The following is a 17,471-nucleotide window of genomic DNA, read 5'->3' on the forward strand; positions in this document are numbered from 1 at the left end:
ACACACACACACCAACATGGGAGGTTACAATAATCACTTAAATTATTTTAAAAATTTAAGTGTGGTATCCAATAACCTCCAGGACTGATGGCTGACCTAAATTGTCTTAACTTCTAAAATGGAGCACTTTTACCTATCAGGAAGCATGTAGACATTATTTTGGCTTTTTCACTGTGGGTTTCTTGTTAAAAAAAAATAAAAGATCTGGACAAAAAAAAAAAAATTCACTAACATATCCTTCAACCCAGAGTTAACATTTGTATGGGAGGTGGGGACAGGGAGTAAAAAATCAAATCACCTTTGAACACTGGTTACAACACAATTGAATTAAATTTTTGGTGGAAGAAGAAAAATTGCATGTAGCAATTCAGTTTTAGAAGTAATAACTGACAAAATCCAATGCTCATGAGGACGACTCAGTCAAATATTCATGAATGAACAGAAGGACTTACCTTTAAATTGTCATCATGGAAGAAAACACACACTATTTTACAAAATTGTCATTACCACTTTAGTTGAAAGAGCAGTATGAGCCATGATTGTAACTCAGAATGGCAACTATGGTGTTCTTATCTACCTGCCTACTTTGCCTTTTAAATCACAAACTGAGGACTACATCAGAACTCAAAAGAGCAAAAAGCTGTTATCCTTTCAAGAGGAAGAAATTAACAGGACTTTTTAAAATTTTCTAGATAACTGATACACCTCAGTTGGAGCTTTGGAAAGTACTACTATTGCTGGACTCGTTTTAACATTCAAGGTGTGCCAGTTCTGCTCAACATGTGCCATATTTAGAGATAGATTATTGGCACAAACTAAGGCAACTACTCTTTTGTTTCTTTCACACCTCTTTCAAAGAGAACAACTACATAGAGAGTTTCTCAATAAAGCAAGTCTCAGCAGGAGACTTCCGAATTAATTCTCAATAATACCAGATATTAGTAGCAGAAAAAGAAAGTTGCTTGCAGTTTTCATCAGGATATTCTCTATAATCAGAGGTAGTCAGTGTAGGTTTCTGTCTTGTTTGCCCGTAGGAACTCAGGTGACCACAAATGTAAGAAGTTCACTCAGGATCTCTATGTCCTTTCCAGTGATTCTGCCTTGTGCTGCTTTTTATAGTTACTGTAATATTAATTTGATGTTCTTCCACCAGCTGAATCACACTGTAGTTTGTAAAATATGTTTTGGTCCTTGTTTCAATAAGCATTTGCTAGCCCTTTCATAGTTATTTGTTGCAATTCAAGGTGACTAATGTGACTCTCTCTCATTCAGTTCATCAAGATCTTGTTGGTCTATTTGTGACTTGCAGGAGAGAGATTGATAAACATTTTTGATCATCACGTGCCTTAATCAGAACTTTTCATTGGAGTACTTAGGCTACTGAGAAAAACAGCTTTTTTTTTTTTTTTTTTGCGTTAATCAGACTGCTGGCACCAGATCTTTGGGAAACCTTGTGATGGGATCCAGCCTGTGCAATATCACATATGTCTTCTTAGAAGGTTCAATCTGTGTTTTTACTCTGAAATCTATTAAGAAATGTTCCTCAGCTTAAAAACTGAGACAAAGCTCTTCTTTCTAGTCATACAACAGTAAGTCTTGTGTGGGTTTCCTATGGACTCCTGGGGTGGGGGTCGGGGATATGGGTGAGAGTCATGGCTTGTCTGACTAGAACTCCCCTGAGTAACCATTCTAGCCCACCCCTCTGAGGGTGGGCATAGGGACATATGAGCTGCATGTGGAAAGCTGTCAGAACCTCTCCTATCTTTCTGTCTGTGTAGCGTTTATGCACTTCTTGTTCCTGACTCTGGGTATGGATCTGTTACTCTTATTTTGTTTTGTAGTGCTATTATTTTTAACATGCAAAGGATGCTTCAATAAATAACGATGCTACCCAATTGAATACATAAAACATAAACAAAAATTACATGTAAAAATTTGAAGTCTCCCATTTTACCTTCCTCTACAACCCAGAGGAAACAACCCTTGTGTACTGGTATTGATTGCATCCTGTTTAATACTTTTTTATTTTTACTACATATATAAACATGCTTGTTATGAAAAAATATTTGTGGATTGTAAAATGTTTATTGCACTGTACTTGTATAATATAATAATCCAGAAATGGCTAGTATTACTACCAAATATTTTGTTTAAAAAAATTTACCCTTGTTGTAATATAACCTTATTCATTTTTTAAAAGACTGTAATATGTTATTCTATCTTATGAAAATACAGTTTATATATTCATTGCCATACTGACTGAAATTCAAATTGACTTAATTTTTAACTAAAACAAATGATGCTGAAATACACATCCTTATTCATTTTCCTTGGGACACAGGTGATAGTTTTTGTGATGTATTTATTAATGATCTTGCTGTGTAATAGGATGTGTGCTTTTCCATGATTGTTAGATATTGCTAAATTGCTCTCAAAAAGTGGCCATACCAATTTGCATTCCTACCAGCAGCATGTGAGAACCTCCTTTCCCAGATCATTACTGATATTTGATTATGATCAGATTTAATTATTTACTAGTCAGTGGGTGAAAGTCACTATCTCACTGTTTTAATTTTCATCATGATGATTATTCATAAAGTTGAGAATGTACTTTTTGAGTTTCTCCTAATCTGAATTGTCTTTTTCTACACCATTGTTTGTTCTTTTCTCTTCATTGATGTTTAGAAATGTGTATGCAATCTAGCAGATATTCTACTGTATATGCTTATATTTCATACATATAATTGTTTGTTATATTTATTGAAAAATTTGTCTCCACATTTACTGATTATATTTTAATTTTGTTTGTAACATATTTTAACAGATAATTTTAAAGTTTTGACCTGATTAGATTTCTTTTGTTGCTCTACTTTTCATGACTTCCTTAAGAAATCACTTTCTCCTCCATGGTCATATTATATATAAACTTTTTCTGAACTCTAAATTACTTTAATTTGCTGAAAGTTTCTTGTTAAATCTATGGACTTTTAATTGATCAGGATTTTATTTATTTGTGTTTATGTGTGGTATAAAGCATGGATCTGTTTTTTCCCATATGATAAATTATTTGTCTCAACAGTATTTACTGAATAGTTCATTCTTTTTCCATTATTTGTAATCCTCCTCTTTTATATACTAAGATCTGGTATGTGCATTCATATTTGCTAGACTACGTTTCCCCTTTTCCTTTGATTTCAACATTCCTATCCCTACAAAGTGCCATACCATGTAAATTCCACACCTTGACATGGAGCATTTTTATCTTGTACTGCATGATCCTGAGAATGCTTCAAAGGTCTCTCTTAAAATATGCTGTTAAGTGTAAGCTTTTGGGGTGGCATATTTTTATCACATTAAGAAAACTTCTATTTGTAGTTTATTAACAATTGATCATAGGTATTAAATTATAAATAATGTTTTTTCAGCATGTTAGAATAAACATGCATCTTTTAAATATTATTGTGAGTTGATTGTATTGATAGGTCTTTTTGATCTATCAATATTAAAATAGCCTTACTTTCCTGATCTAAATCTGACTTGAACCCAATGTGTTTGGGCATTTTTTTCTCTCTCTCCCTCTTTCTCTTTCTCTCTCTCTCTCCTTTATAAGTATGAAATATAAGCATATACATTAGAGTATCTGCTAGATTGCGTACACATTTCTACACATCGATGAAGAAAAAAGTACAGACAATGGTGTAGAAACAGACAATTCAGATTAGAAGAACCTAAAAAAGTACATTCTCTCTCTCTCTCTCTCTCTCTCTCTCTCTCTCTCTCTCTCTCTCTCTCTCTCTCTCTCTCTCCTTCTCTTTCAGAAAGTCCTGAAGCATATTTTGGTAGGATCACTTTTTCTTAGTATTGCCTTAATTAATTACTTTCCAGAAATATCTCTTTAAGAAGATAAAGAATACAAAGATTTCCATTTACTTTAATTACAAATATTATTATTTATATTTATTTTGAATATAATATAGATGCTCTTTGACATCTGTTTTATGATATATGATGTGCTTATGTCCAGCCAAACCCATCATAAATGGAAAATGTAAAGTTGACAATGCGTTTAGTATACCTGCTTACTGAGCATCCCAGCTTAGCAGCATAGCCCACAGTGCAGCACAGTAGAGGGTCAGTTGTTTACCCTGGTAATCTTGCATCTAACTGGGAGCTGAGGCTCCCTGCCCAGCCTTGCTCCAGTATTGTATCACATTGCTAGCCTGGGGAAGATCAAAGTGCAAAATTTGAAGTTTGGTTTCTATTGAATGCATATCATCTTCACACATCATAAAGTTAAAAATGGCAAGTATAGCTATCTTAAGTCAGGGACTATAATTCTCTAGCAATAAGGAGTCTCCATTTTCTGCCTATTGAGACTGAAAATATTCACAGAGCATAAGTTTAAATTTCTCATTTCTAAATTATAGGAAGCCTGTCACTTTTCTAAGCGGTACGATAAGGTTCTTTGGGGGCTCTACTTTGTCCAACCCAGTCCTCCTGGTGTAGATGCCCTCCCTCACCAACTATAGAATTCTACAACCCCGTGCTCATCCCATGCACGACCTCATGTACCTTTCAGCCTGCACACTCCCCATCAGGCAATATCAGTGTTCCCACTTCACATACTTTATCTTCTTCTCTCAAACAAAGCAGAACATTTAGCATATTGTAATTATCCCTGGAGATAGCCTCTACTATTCTCCTTGGTTTTATTGCCTAGAATTTATTTTCATCTTTTTCTGGTCAACAGCAAATGTGGTTCATATTGTTTTTACAAGCAATATTTAGTTGCATTAACCATCATGTTTTACCCCCCCCCGCCCCTTCTTTTCTCTATTTGTCTATGCACCAGTATATCCTTATTGCATGTGTCCTATTGGATTTTTCTATGGTTTGTAGGTGCTTGGAAATACAGCAGTAAGAAAAATAGACCAAGTCCCCAAACTCACATAATAGACATTGTAGTAAGAGAAGAGAAGAAAAAAAAATCAAACAAATAAATGTATAATATACCAAGTAAAGACAGGTGCTATGGGGAAAACAAAGTAGTATAAAGACTATTGTTTATCCAAGTTGTTAGGAAAGAGTTCACAGGTAAAGTAACATTTGAATGAATACTTCAAGGAAGTCTGGGAGAAAAGTATCCCAAGCAGAAGGGACAGCATGTTCTGTTTGGGGTCTTCAAGGGACATCAAAGAGACCAATTTTGTTGGAGAAAAATGAGCAAAAAGCATGTGGTGGTAGATGGAGGCAGACATAGTGGGTGGGGGAATGTCAGATAAGACTTTGAGATCATGGTAAGCACTTCCTCACTTTCTCTAAGGGAGATGATATTACATGACAGGGTACTAAACATAGAAGTGATATGTTCTTGTTTCACTGAGATAATTTTGGGTATTGGAGATAAATAGATTCAATAAGCAGGTAAGCCAATTAAGAAGTTCTTGTAACAATCCAGATAAGAAATATTGGTGGCTTGTATGAGGGAGATAAAGATGGCAAGAAATGCTCATATTCTGTATGGAATTTGAAGGTGGGTCTGAGAGGATTAGTTGATGGAATATTGGTTATGAGATATGAGTGAGAGAATGGTGGAAGACTATGGAGGAGCCACTTAAGAGAGTAAAATCAAAGGTTTGGTTAAGGATTTGTAAGTTTGAGATACCTATCAAAACATCCAGGGGAATTATTAGTCAATTGAATACACGAGTCTATAGTTTATGTAAGAGGTCTGGACTGAAGTGCTTATTTGGACAACACCATCATGTATGTGGTGTTAATGTCAAGATATTGAATGAGATCATCGAAGCGGGAAGTGTAGAAAGAGGGGGGATGAGAGTGATTCCTGGGGAATACTTCAGTGCTAAGTGATTGGAAAAATGAAGAGGATACAGTTAAACAGAACAAAAGGAGACACAGTAAGATGGCAGAATTAATGAAGAATGGTGACCAAGATATAAAATTAAGATAGTGTTTCAAAGAGCAGGAAGTGATACACTATAGCAACTGTATTGACAGTTCAAAGATGATTAAAAATTAACCTCTAGCCAGGCATAGTGGAACATGCATGTAATCCTAGCAGCTCAAGGGGCTGAGGTAGTAGGATTGCAAGTTTAAAGCCAGCCTTAGAAACTTAGTGAGGCCCTAAGCAACTTAGTTGAGACCCTATCTCAAAATATAAAATAAAAAGGGCTTGGGATGTGGCTCAGTGGTTAAGCACCCCTGAATTCAAGTCCTGGTACCACACACACACACACACACATCAAAAATAAACACTAGAATTTATGACTACAGCAAAAGCTATTTCACTAAAGTGGTGGAGAATGAATCCTGATTTGGATGGATTTAAGAAAACAGGCAAAGAGAAATAGAGAAAGGAATATAAGAAAAATTTTCCAAGTTTAGATTTAGGGAGAAGTACAGAAATAAGACAATCACTTCAGGGACAAATAAATAGAAAAGTCAGGAAAGAGGGCTTTTTGTTTTTGTTTTTATAAGAGGAGAGCATTCTATGATGAATTTAAGATCGTTCCTGTTTTCTTACAAAAATATCTCCTTTAGCCATTACTTAAATGAGAGTCTTTAAATTGAAACTGTCTTAATTTACTTAGTCTTCAGTGATAGTTTAGTAGGGTATTAAATTATGAATTGATGATATTTCTCTATCATTTTAAAACTTTTCATTTACATTCTGACACTTGTTGTTGCTGAAGAAAAATCTACCAGTCCATTTGAATTCCTTAATAGGTGATTTGCCTGTATTTGAAGTACTTTTAAATTTTTTTCTATATCTTGATGCCTTCTGATAGATTTACTTTTTATTTAAACTCCTCAGTGATTACTCCAGGCTTTTAACCTGGAACTTTAATCCATTCTTTAATTTTGTAAAAAAGTAAAATAAACCTACTGTTGCAGGGTTTGGCACAAAGGAAGAGAAGTTCAAAGTATAAACTTGCAGTGCCACGTTGGCCGGCAATTCTGGCATTGGTTACATTTAAAAGCTTTTTTTAAGGTTAATATACTTCATCAGGAAGCTGGTCTCAAAAATCAAGTGACAGATAAAAGCTTAAAGGCTGGCTGATGTCAACTTGGCAAAATCAAACAGATTAAAATATTCTCTCCTATTTTTCCCTTCCTGGTGTCCCCTCATCTCTAAGGAATTATGAAGATGCCTTCCTTAAAAAGAAAGGCATAAAAAGGTAGAAGAAAAGATGGCAGGAAATAATTTGGAAAAAAATGGGAAGAAATACATAGATAGTTTATAGTAAATATTTTAAAGAATATTCAGTCTCATTATTTCTCTAACAATTATAAATAAAAACAATGGCAAATCACTTTTATCTACTAAATTATTAATAATGAGAGGGAAAGAAAAATCTTGCTAATAAAATAACAGTGAAATTGAAGTGTTTTTTACTTGTCTGGCCTGAGTCTAAATTAGGGCAGTTTGAAAGTAATTGGGTGATATCTACAAAAAAGTCACATAAATGTTCTAACTTTTTATGCAGCACCATTGCTTCTTGGAATCAACCATTAGGCAATAAATTGAAATACAGCCCAAGAGATGTTTATTGAAATTATTTATAACATTGAAAGAGCAGAAAGAGTCTGTATCAGTGACCTACAAATTTTTCTGACTGTCAGACCTTAAAAATAAAAATTATGGGGTCTACATAGGTGTACAAATGAGCATCAAAAAGTTTCCTTTAAGTGATCATTTCCTTTAACTGATCATTTTAATGCATACATTTAAACGTTAAAGTGGAGAGCATTTTGTTATCTATATTAGTTTCTCAGCCTAGGAATAGGTTGAACTCCGAGGTGGAAAAATAGTGTTCTGAATGGGCAGTAATAAGCATGTCATGAAATATTAATTAAAGAAAACTTAAATGTTGTGTTTATTGTTTTTGTTTATTTTGCTTCTGTTTGGGGGTAATAGGAGGCATAGTATTCTCCTTCAGCTGGCAAAGAAGAGAATACTACCTGGTAACTCCATATAAAGGGGATTTTCTCAAAGATACCAGATCTCTGCTGCTGTGCTGAGCTATCCTCATGTGTATTTCTCTCTCTCCATACATCATGGATCCCTCATGGATTATTTTGTAATGTCCTCGAGCTCCCTTTCCTCTCCCTTGAAACTTCTTCAAGCTTACAGTTTTTGGTTACCCAACATCTGATTTCAATTGCTTCCTATTGATTTGCTTTTTGATATTGAACTTTATTCTTTATCTAATCAGTTAAAATTAGCCAAGCCAGGCTGACTTTACTTGAGTCAAAAAAGAATTGTTTAAATCAGCAATTCTTAGAAAAGGTGGCAATATATTTGGAAGGTACTTAAGAAATTAATGTTAAAAATCAAAAACAAACAAACAAAAAAGAACTTTTTATATGGTTTCTGTTTTCCCTTTTTTTTTAAATTAGGAATTTTATTAAAAAGAGAATACACAATTTGTTATCTTTATCTTGAGGTTCTTCACTTTTCTAATCTTAGTCTAACCATTAGTTTTATTTGATAAAGACCCTAATTTGGGGAATTTGATTTGAGGTAAGGTGGAATAGAATGTCACCTATTTTTTTTTATTAGACTAATAGAATATTTCTGTCTGACAAGGATTCTTACTTCTGTGGGCCTCAGTAGTCTCCCAGTAAAACTACTCACAAGTTCAAACAGTTCCAAATATTTCTGCTTCCAGTACACTAACAGGATTTGTAACTCCTTTGGAAAAGGTATCTCCTAAGGATCATAAAAAGTCATATCACAACATCATGCATTTGGGTACATTTTCTTTCTTTATAGGGTATCAAAGTTTTTAGGTTATGTCTTTACACAAGTCTTGTGAGGCTACTTTCCCCCTCTTGTTGTAGTTAGTTGTTGTTGTTTTTTTTTTTAATCACTATGATCAACGACCTAGCAAGAACAACTTAAAGAAGGAAATGTTTATTTTGGATCATGGTTCAGAGGTTCAGTCCATGGGTCCATGGTCATCCAATTATATATCTTGGCCTCAAGGTGAGGCAGAATATCATGGCAAAATCGTGTGCCAGAAAAAAGCAGCTCAGGACATGACAGCCAGAAAGCAGAGAGATCCCTTCTCACCAAGGACAAACTAGAAACCCTAAAGGCACACACCCAGAAACCTACTTCCTTCAGCCACAACGTAACCTGCCTATAGTTATCACAATTCTTGCATTGTCTCACACATGAAGTTTTGGGGGACACTTCATATCTAAACCATAAGACCAATCCCCTTTGACTAGAGTCTGAAAAATGACGTGGAAAGATCTTTCTCTTGCAAGAATAGCTATGAAGTCTAGGCTGCTTAGTTACAAAACCATGAGCCAGTTGGTCCTTTGTCTGTGTATTAACCTTCACCTAGTATTCATTTTCAGAGTAATTTCCAGAAGTGTTGACAGGTCTAGATAACCCTCATTCATTTGTTCAGTGATCAATATCCAAGCCAGCAGGAGTGGAGAAGATGAAGTGGAGGGATGCGTTCATTTCCCTAAAAGATGCATATGATGCTCTACCCATGCTTCACTAGCTGGGACTTAACCATGTGACCACAGTTAACTGCAATGTTGACTGTAAAATGTCTTTCACTGGATTTTACTGCTTATTGGAAGTGTGAGAGTGAATATTGGGAAGAACTAGTAAATGTTAGTTGGATCCCATTACAGATTGTGGTATTAATCCAATGAGCAAGGAAAAGTCATTTAAGAGGGATATCATGGTAGAGATTTTATTTCTCATTTGTATGACTTTGTGTTGTGTGTGTGTGTGTGTGTGTGTGTAGAATGGATTAGAGAGATCCTTAACCAGGTGTTAGGAGGCCATTCCTCAAGTCCAAGTGAGGATGGGGACCTATATGCAAACTCTGGATACAAGGTTTTATTTTGGAAGTATGCTTTAGAGGCATTGGTCAGGCAGACAGTTTCTACTCCTCCAACCTATGATTTCAAAACATATTAACCACAACTCAGAATCAGCAGATTTTTAAAGTCTAGTCATTATTAACTGAAGTATTCAAATAACTTCCCCTCTTGAGACTTTCTTGTTTTCGAAAGGGTTTGTATGTACAGAATGCCACAGAATGTTTTATTGCATACAAATATAAGAAAGCTAACCAGGCAGGAAGAGCCTCATCACCAGCAAAATGCCCTACCAATTCTGGCAGCTGTCATGGATCATGAGTAGCCTTCTTGTGTTGGTAGTGTGGTCAGGACTCTTGGTCAGACACAGGAGTATTCATCATATACACTCTTGCATGTACAGTAACTCCCTGAGTCCACACTCAGTGTGAACCATTACGACTGTTCTAACCATGCAAACAGCCATAAGGACTATGACAACTCTCCCAAGAGGAAGCAGTCCTTTGCTTTTTGTATTTCTCATGTATGCAATTCGCTAAATGTTTATTTAGTATTTTGTACCTTCAGATGATTTTTTTTTAAGAGTAAGAGAGAGAGAGAGATCTGTTACAAGGTAATTTAAAAGAAACAAAATCCACATTATCTAAGTACTGTATCTTCCTGCTCAATTGACCAAAAAATTCTTGGTTGATTAGGACTTTAGGGGGCTGGTATTGGGGGATAATAATTATGGAGGTTACACTAAAAAGTTCCTAGTCAACTATATCACACTACTGATACAATAAATGGTTAAATGTTTTCAAAATTAAGTGTGCCAGGATTTCCCACAAGATTGGAATTCCTTCATTCATTTATGCCTTCGGTTAACAAATACTTAATGTAATGTACTCTGGGTCCTTGGGATACTTCAGTGAAATACCAGTGAACACACAGTGGGGGGGGGGGGCACTTCAGCTTTGGTTCTTGCACTCCTTAGAGGAAAGATGCATTGGATTCAGATAACCCCATGGCTGTCTTCCATCTCTCCAGGTGGTAGCCTTCATTGAGATCTGATACTCAGCCCTTTTTCAGCTGACCTGGCCATCACAGTTATAAAAACCTCATGAAATTTCTGCCCAGGCCTGGCCTTCACTTCATCTGGCAGCACCAAAAGAAGTACTGAGCAAAGGTCAGGGAACTTGTTATGTAAGGCAATATCTGGTGCGATTTAATCTACTCTTCTGGTACTAGGTGAGTGTGTGTGTGTGTGTGTGTGTGTGTGTGTACAAGAGGGAGAAAGAATAATTGATTGGGGAGCTTCTGCAAAGTGGGTTCATATATGGAAGCAGCAACCCCCAAAAGTTAAAGATTAAGACATACCAAGCGGTGACCAAGAAACTTCCATGGAATGACCTCTTCAATCCTGCTTCTCTGCCTGATTTTACCAAGTCAGTGCATTGTGATCTTCTTTTATATGTGGCTGAGTGACAAAGAAAATTAAAAAGGCTCTTATTATACAGCCTGGAGGAAACCGTATGAAAATCCAGCCTCTATTTCAGGAATATCTGCAGGATTATTGGTTAGTATTCCCTTACTGTTAACTTTGATTAAAGGGCTGATAATTAGGTTTCCCTCCATAACTTGCTTTTATATTTTTAAACATAAATATCTGAGCTGCCTTAGGGTAGACATTTTATTCCTTGCCCCCGCCCTCTTTCATCTGAATTTCTGTTTGTTTTCTCTTTACTCTAAGCAAAACATTTTTCTAGTGCTGGAGCTTATAAAATGTTCTTATTAGGCAAAGCCTTTTACGGCCTTCCTCCTTGTCTGACCACCATCAAAATACAATTTGGGTTTCCAAAGTTTGTTCTCTGAGGGAAGGGCTAATTTTTCTGAGAATTTCCAGAGGTGGTATATTTTGAGAAACTCAACAGAGATTATAACTTGCATTCAGAAAACACTTTGGTTTAAATTCTGTTCCATGTTTTACATTTCAACAGTCAAATTTGCATTTAGGGAAGTATTATAGAGAAAAAGTGACACCACAATTGCATGTCTGTGTTGCATCTTCTTCGAGGTTTTCTAAAGTCTGAGCACTTTGAAGAAAAAGAAAATAAGACTTTGTCCTTTTATGTTTGTAGCTGTCTCTCTTTGCTGATTAAGTATAGGGCTTTGGGTCTCTCCATCCAGCCTGATCAAAACGACCCTTTTTGCCTGATGGCATGAACAACACCACTGTCTTCCTGTGAAGCTTTCAGGTGAACTTTCAACAGAAAGACATGCTCTCACCCCTTCTAAACTCCTGTTCGAAAACTCTGTTCTGGGTATCTCTTCTGGTATATTAGGTACCATGCTAAGTCCTGGGGAATACCGAGATGAACCCTCAGAAGAAAGAAGAGAAAAATCAGGAAGGTGTGATGTTTGAAGGTAGCATTGATGTTGAAGGGTAGGTAGATTTGTGACTTGTCTTGCTGCAGCCTTGAAAGTAAAGAAATACTTTCTTTTACCAGGAGGAAGGTTGTAGAAAGTCCAAAGAAGAGAAGAGACAGTGGGCTAGGATTCTAAGAGGAGGCATTACATTCCAGAGACAGTGCTGAGATAGAATCACTTTGTATGCAACAAGTTAAATGTGAGAAGAGATGGAGTAACTTGTATCTAGCTCAGGAAACAGGGTGAACCCCAACTTCATTAAAAGGATTGGAAATAAAAGAGATGACCATTTGTTCATTAGGTGGGGATTAGAGGCTGGTAGGAAATGCCAACTTAAGGAGTTATTTTAGATGCCAGTGAGTATCCAGTTGTATTATTTCCCCGTGTCTGCCGAGTATCTCTTTGGTACTTCAGCATTTATATGATGATATGATGTGGAACTGACCCCCGAGGGTTTCTTATGGTTTCCTTCCCCTTTTGAAAGTAAAGTTTTAAGTGATCACATGACATCAAGTGATTCAAATGTGAAAAAAATTCACTTGAATCACTTTTCAATTTCAGGGGAAGATGAATGTTTTATTCCTATTCTTCAAGTTGTGAAATAATGGATTTCACTCAGATGGATTGTAACAACAACAATAACAACAAAAATAAGTGTTTATTTGTCCCTTTATTTCCTGATCAGAGGACAGTCTCTGTGAATCATAAGTGGTTCAGGGTTTGGCTCAGGCTGTTGGTTCCAACCCTCTTCCACCAGCCATTTTATTTAGGAGAAATATGGCCAGGTCATTGAATTATAATTTCCTGAGTTATGCTGCGGTGGACCCCTAGGAGAATAAACATAAGCCTCCTGGGAATTGAATGTTTAATTCAGGAGGATTGAAAACAAGCTATCTGGAGCCAAGATTTGCAAGAATGTGTTATAAAGATAGACTGGCCATAAATACAGGCTCTGCGTCCTTGTCTTTCCCCTACCCTGGTCTGTTGTAGATTTTGACCTTGGTTTTGGTTTACCTTTCCATTGACAAAGTGCCTGTATTTTTGTTTTGTTTTGTTTAATTTCCTGGTTTGGCCAGGAATTTAGGTGAAATGTAAATTCATCAAACTGATAAAGACAGGATCTTTTAGGCTTTCCCATTTTCCCTCGGGCCATCTCTTGTCTATGAAGGAATTAGAGAAATGAATTTCATCAGTTGACCCAGAGGTAGGCAGAACCTCAGGCCTGCTTTATCATGGCCAAACTCAGGAGATGAGCCAGCACACCAGAATGCCAGTGTGTGCTTTTATTCCTCATTGCACTGGAAAGCAGTTTTATTTCAGCTGATTAGTATGTTAGTTTTCCAGAAAGAGAGTAATCTCAGATAACAAAACAAGAATGTGAAAATTGTCTACCAACTCTTCATATGGAATCAAGGGAACTGAATAACCTTAAGGCAGACCATCAGTAAGCTGTCTACAAAGGAGAGCTTATTGCACCTGTTTCTGTATGGAGATGTTCTCCTGTGCAAGTCAAGTCACCCTCATCCTGGTTAGTTAAAGGGGGAAAAGTCATAAATTATTTACTACCTATTTATTCAGCATCCTTTATGAGTTATCATAATTTGATCAGACAAGATTATCACTGAAGTCCATTCTGGATCCAAATTTCCATGTACTGCTTAAAACAAAACAAAACAAAAAAACAAACAAAAACCCCAACTCTCTCCATTGGACATGTTTCAGCAGTGGCTGGGTTACTATTTTCCTGATGGATGCTGAGGAAGTCAGTCTCAAGATCCATAACAGACTTTTAGAGACTTAGGTTTCTATTGCTTCCATAACAAGTTGGCACAAATTTTGTGGCTTACAACAACACCCACTTGCTATCTCACTGTTCTGTAGGTGAGAAGCCTGAGCACGGTGTGGCTCAGTTGGGTTCTCTGATGTGAATCACATTCACAGGACTGAAATCCTTCGAGCTGCTTTGCCTCCTGGAACCTTGTGCTTCCAAGCTCATTTGAGTCACTGGCTGGGTATAGTCCTTGCTATTGTAGGATGGTGTTCCTCATTTTCTTGCTGGCTACTAGCCTGGAGCCAGTTTTTTCTCCTAGATGCAGCCTGCATTGCTAGGCGCTTTCTACCTAGTCCCCAGAAGCAAGGGCAGATCAAGTCCCTCTCAAGTTCCTAATCTCCCTACTTCCCCTTCTTCCCCATCTCATTGACTGACTTCCTCTTCTTTTATAGTCTCATAGGATTGCATTGGCTCACTTAGATAATCCAGGATAATCTCCTTATTTTAAAGTCCATTGACTAACCACTTAATTACATCTGTAAAGTCCCTTCACAGCAGTACCTAAATTAGCGCTTGATTGAATAACCAGGGATAGTAACTTTGGAAGAACCACTTGAACATTTTGCCTCCCCAGAGTTATCATTGCTTGAATGATCTTATCCCTGGCTGGTTGATTTCATCTCTCCATGTGCTTTTTCTTTTCATCTTGGCATTTCCTTGGGTGATAATTTTGCATCCTATTTTCACATTCAGTATTTCAACCACTTATCATAGTAGATGTCTGTTATAAAAAGCACATTTCTTAATTGGCTGAGGAAGATTTCTAGAGGTGGACCAGCTCTACTGCACAAACTGAAAAATAAAATAGCACATTTGGTTTGCGTTAGGTAAGTGATTCTCAATTCTGGCTGCACTTTAGAATTATGTAAGAAAAACATCAATCCTCAGGCTCCACCCTGGAGATTCTTTGTCTATGATAAAGCCAGAGCATTTATTTTTTTTACATTCTCCCAGTGATTCTAACATGTAGCCAAGATTGAGAACTTTGATATGCTCCAGATACTCTGTTTAGGAGACAAGGAACCTAAGGCTGGAGGTGAAAAATGACTCACTTCAAGTACCTTAACTAGATCTGCTACTAGATTTCAAAGTTCTGTGCCACAAACAAAAAGTTTATAGTTTAATTATATATAGTGTTCAGTACTTAGTAATTATGTAAAAATGAGTATTTAGAGATCTGGAACACCCCACTTCTTGCTTCAGTGGCAAGATGATTTCTTTCTAGGACTTTAAGAAACTAGTAATCCTGACAAAGTAACTGTTTATAGGTCTCTTCTCAGCAGCTTGGCCTGCCTTCCAAGTCATAAAGAAACAGATATATTCTGCATTAGCCAAGGACCTGGCCACATGGGCTTCCACAGTCTCTCAGTATTTCTAAACTACACCGTCCAATGCAGTAGCCACTAGTGACATTTGAAATGGGGCTACTCCCAACCAGATGTTCCGTGAATACAAAATACATACCCGATTCAAAGACATAGCATGAAAACAAGGGCACAAAATATCTCAATAAAGCTTTTTCCCACTGATTACATCATAAAATATTATGAATATATTGAGTTAAATAAGATATATTATCAAAATTAAAATTTTTTTATTTTACTTTCTTTTTTTTTTTTTTAGTTTTAGGTGGACACAATATCTTTATTTTTTTGGGGGGTGCTGAGGATCGAACCCAGGGCCTCATGCATGCTAGGCGAGCACGCCACCACTTGAGCCACATCCCCAGCCCCTTATTTTACTTTCTGATGTGGTTCTAAGAAAATTTAAAATTATGTATCTTGCCAGTATTTGTGGCTCATATTACATTTCAGTTAGTGCTGTTCTAGAGAGTGCTTTCTATTAAAGCTAGTAACAATGAATGGTCCAAGTCCAAGCTGTTACACCTCCTATCATCTTGAGTAGTGAAGTGGTATATTGTCAACTTCCTGGAAATGAGACATGACATTGATCTGCCCTGTGTTTGCCATCTATCTGGCAGGCAGTCAGTCTGGCAAAGAGACTTTTCTATTTTTATGTATAGGCTTAAAGATGGGGAGATGTCCCTGTGTCATGGAGAAAGCACACTACATAGCTCTTAAGCAATGTACCCAAAAGCAGACCAGGTGCTAAGGCATGGAAATGAATATTTTATCCCTTGAGCAGAGCAACTCTTGAAGAAACTGCTGTGTCAGCAGTCATGAATTATCATGTCTCAGTATTCACGTGTCAGCATTCATGAGTTATTGCTGTCCTTGATATGCCCTGAGCTCTGGAAATATTATGGTGTCTGCCTCCCCCTACAATTCAAATTCCAGTTTTGTTCTCTTTTTTTCTTGCTTTCTCTAGTTTTTTTCTTTCCCCCTGATTCACTGGCACTTGAGTGATATGTTTAGTCTGCCTCGTTTACTGTTTAAGAAGAAGCAGGGAATGCAAAGGCAGGCTTTGGAGATAACAAGGAGAATTCCAAATCCTCCTCAGAAATATCCCATCTTTGTGAGCTTGGGAAATTTACTCAGTCTCTCTAAGATCCTCTCCACTTCTATTTCCTCTCTCTCTCTCTCTCTCTCTCTCTCTGGTACTAAGAATTGAATCCAGGGACACTTACACTGAGCCACATCTCCAGTTCTCTTTTATATTTTACTTAGAGACTTGGTCTCATTGTGTTGCTTAAGGTCTCACTAAATTGCTTAGATTGGCTTTGATCTCTTGATCTTCCAGCCTCAACTTCCCAAGTTGCTGGGATTACAGGAGTGCACCACAGCACCTGGCCCATCTTCTCATTTGTAATGTGAGGCTTTCCCTCACAAGTCTGTGTGAAGGCTGAATGAAATCACAAGATGCCTGGCACACTTATTCACTGGGCACATTTTCTGGTGGGCACCTACTCAGCCATAAGCAAAAGCTAGTTGTTCTGAGTGCAATAGTGAATGAGGCACAGCTACTGACCACACCACCCTGACTCATTTGCTCAGGACTGAAAGAACAGAAAGACAAGGAGCCCTGTAGCATCAGGATGGGTAGCCCTCAGAAAGTGGTAGCTATTACACAGCATGATGCAAGATTTGACTTATCAGAAAAGCATGGAATAGTGCTCAGGGAGGGAATTGAAACCTACTGTGATTACATGACTATTCGAGTCACCAAGTTAGGTAATGCGGGGCTGGCACAAGGGCATGAGATTGCTGACTCCTCTAGTAATGCTTTTCCCCAGAGACCACATTGCCTCACTCTTGGTTTCCCAACTTGTTTACCTTAAAAGAACAACTTTACCATGTTGGACTTGATAAAATAAATAAATAAATTTTAAAAAACGTTTTCTCTCATTTTTTGCTCCTTATGTAATCAGGGTGTGCTAGTTACTCTTTTTTAGAAAATCTGC

General features: G+C 37.0%; 1 protein-coding gene across 3 annotated transcripts in view; it reads left to right on the plus strand.

Annotated features, from left to right (window-relative positions):
- Ghr (growth hormone receptor) overlaps window positions 1-17,471 on the plus strand; it is a 243,193-nt gene that overhangs the window by 81,801 nt on the left and 143,921 nt on the right. Inside the window, exon 1 of one of the 3 annotated variants that reach the window (XM_046468258.2) lies at window positions 1,565-1,589. The exons of the other annotated variants lie outside the window; for them this stretch is intronic. The gene's annotated coding sequence lies outside the window, so the exon portion shown is untranslated. Of the gene's footprint in view, window positions 1-1,564; window positions 1,590-17,471 lie in introns of those variants that run through there. 3 annotated transcript variants of the gene reach the window in all.

This window comes from Marmota monax, unplaced genomic scaffold (genome assembly GCF_021218885.2).
Source record: "Marmota monax isolate L192 unplaced genomic scaffold, Marmota_monax_Labrador192_F-V1.1 WCK01_AAM20220418_F8-fsc00120, whole genome shotgun sequence".
NCBI lineage: Eukaryota > Metazoa > Chordata > Mammalia > Rodentia > Sciuridae > Marmota > Marmota monax.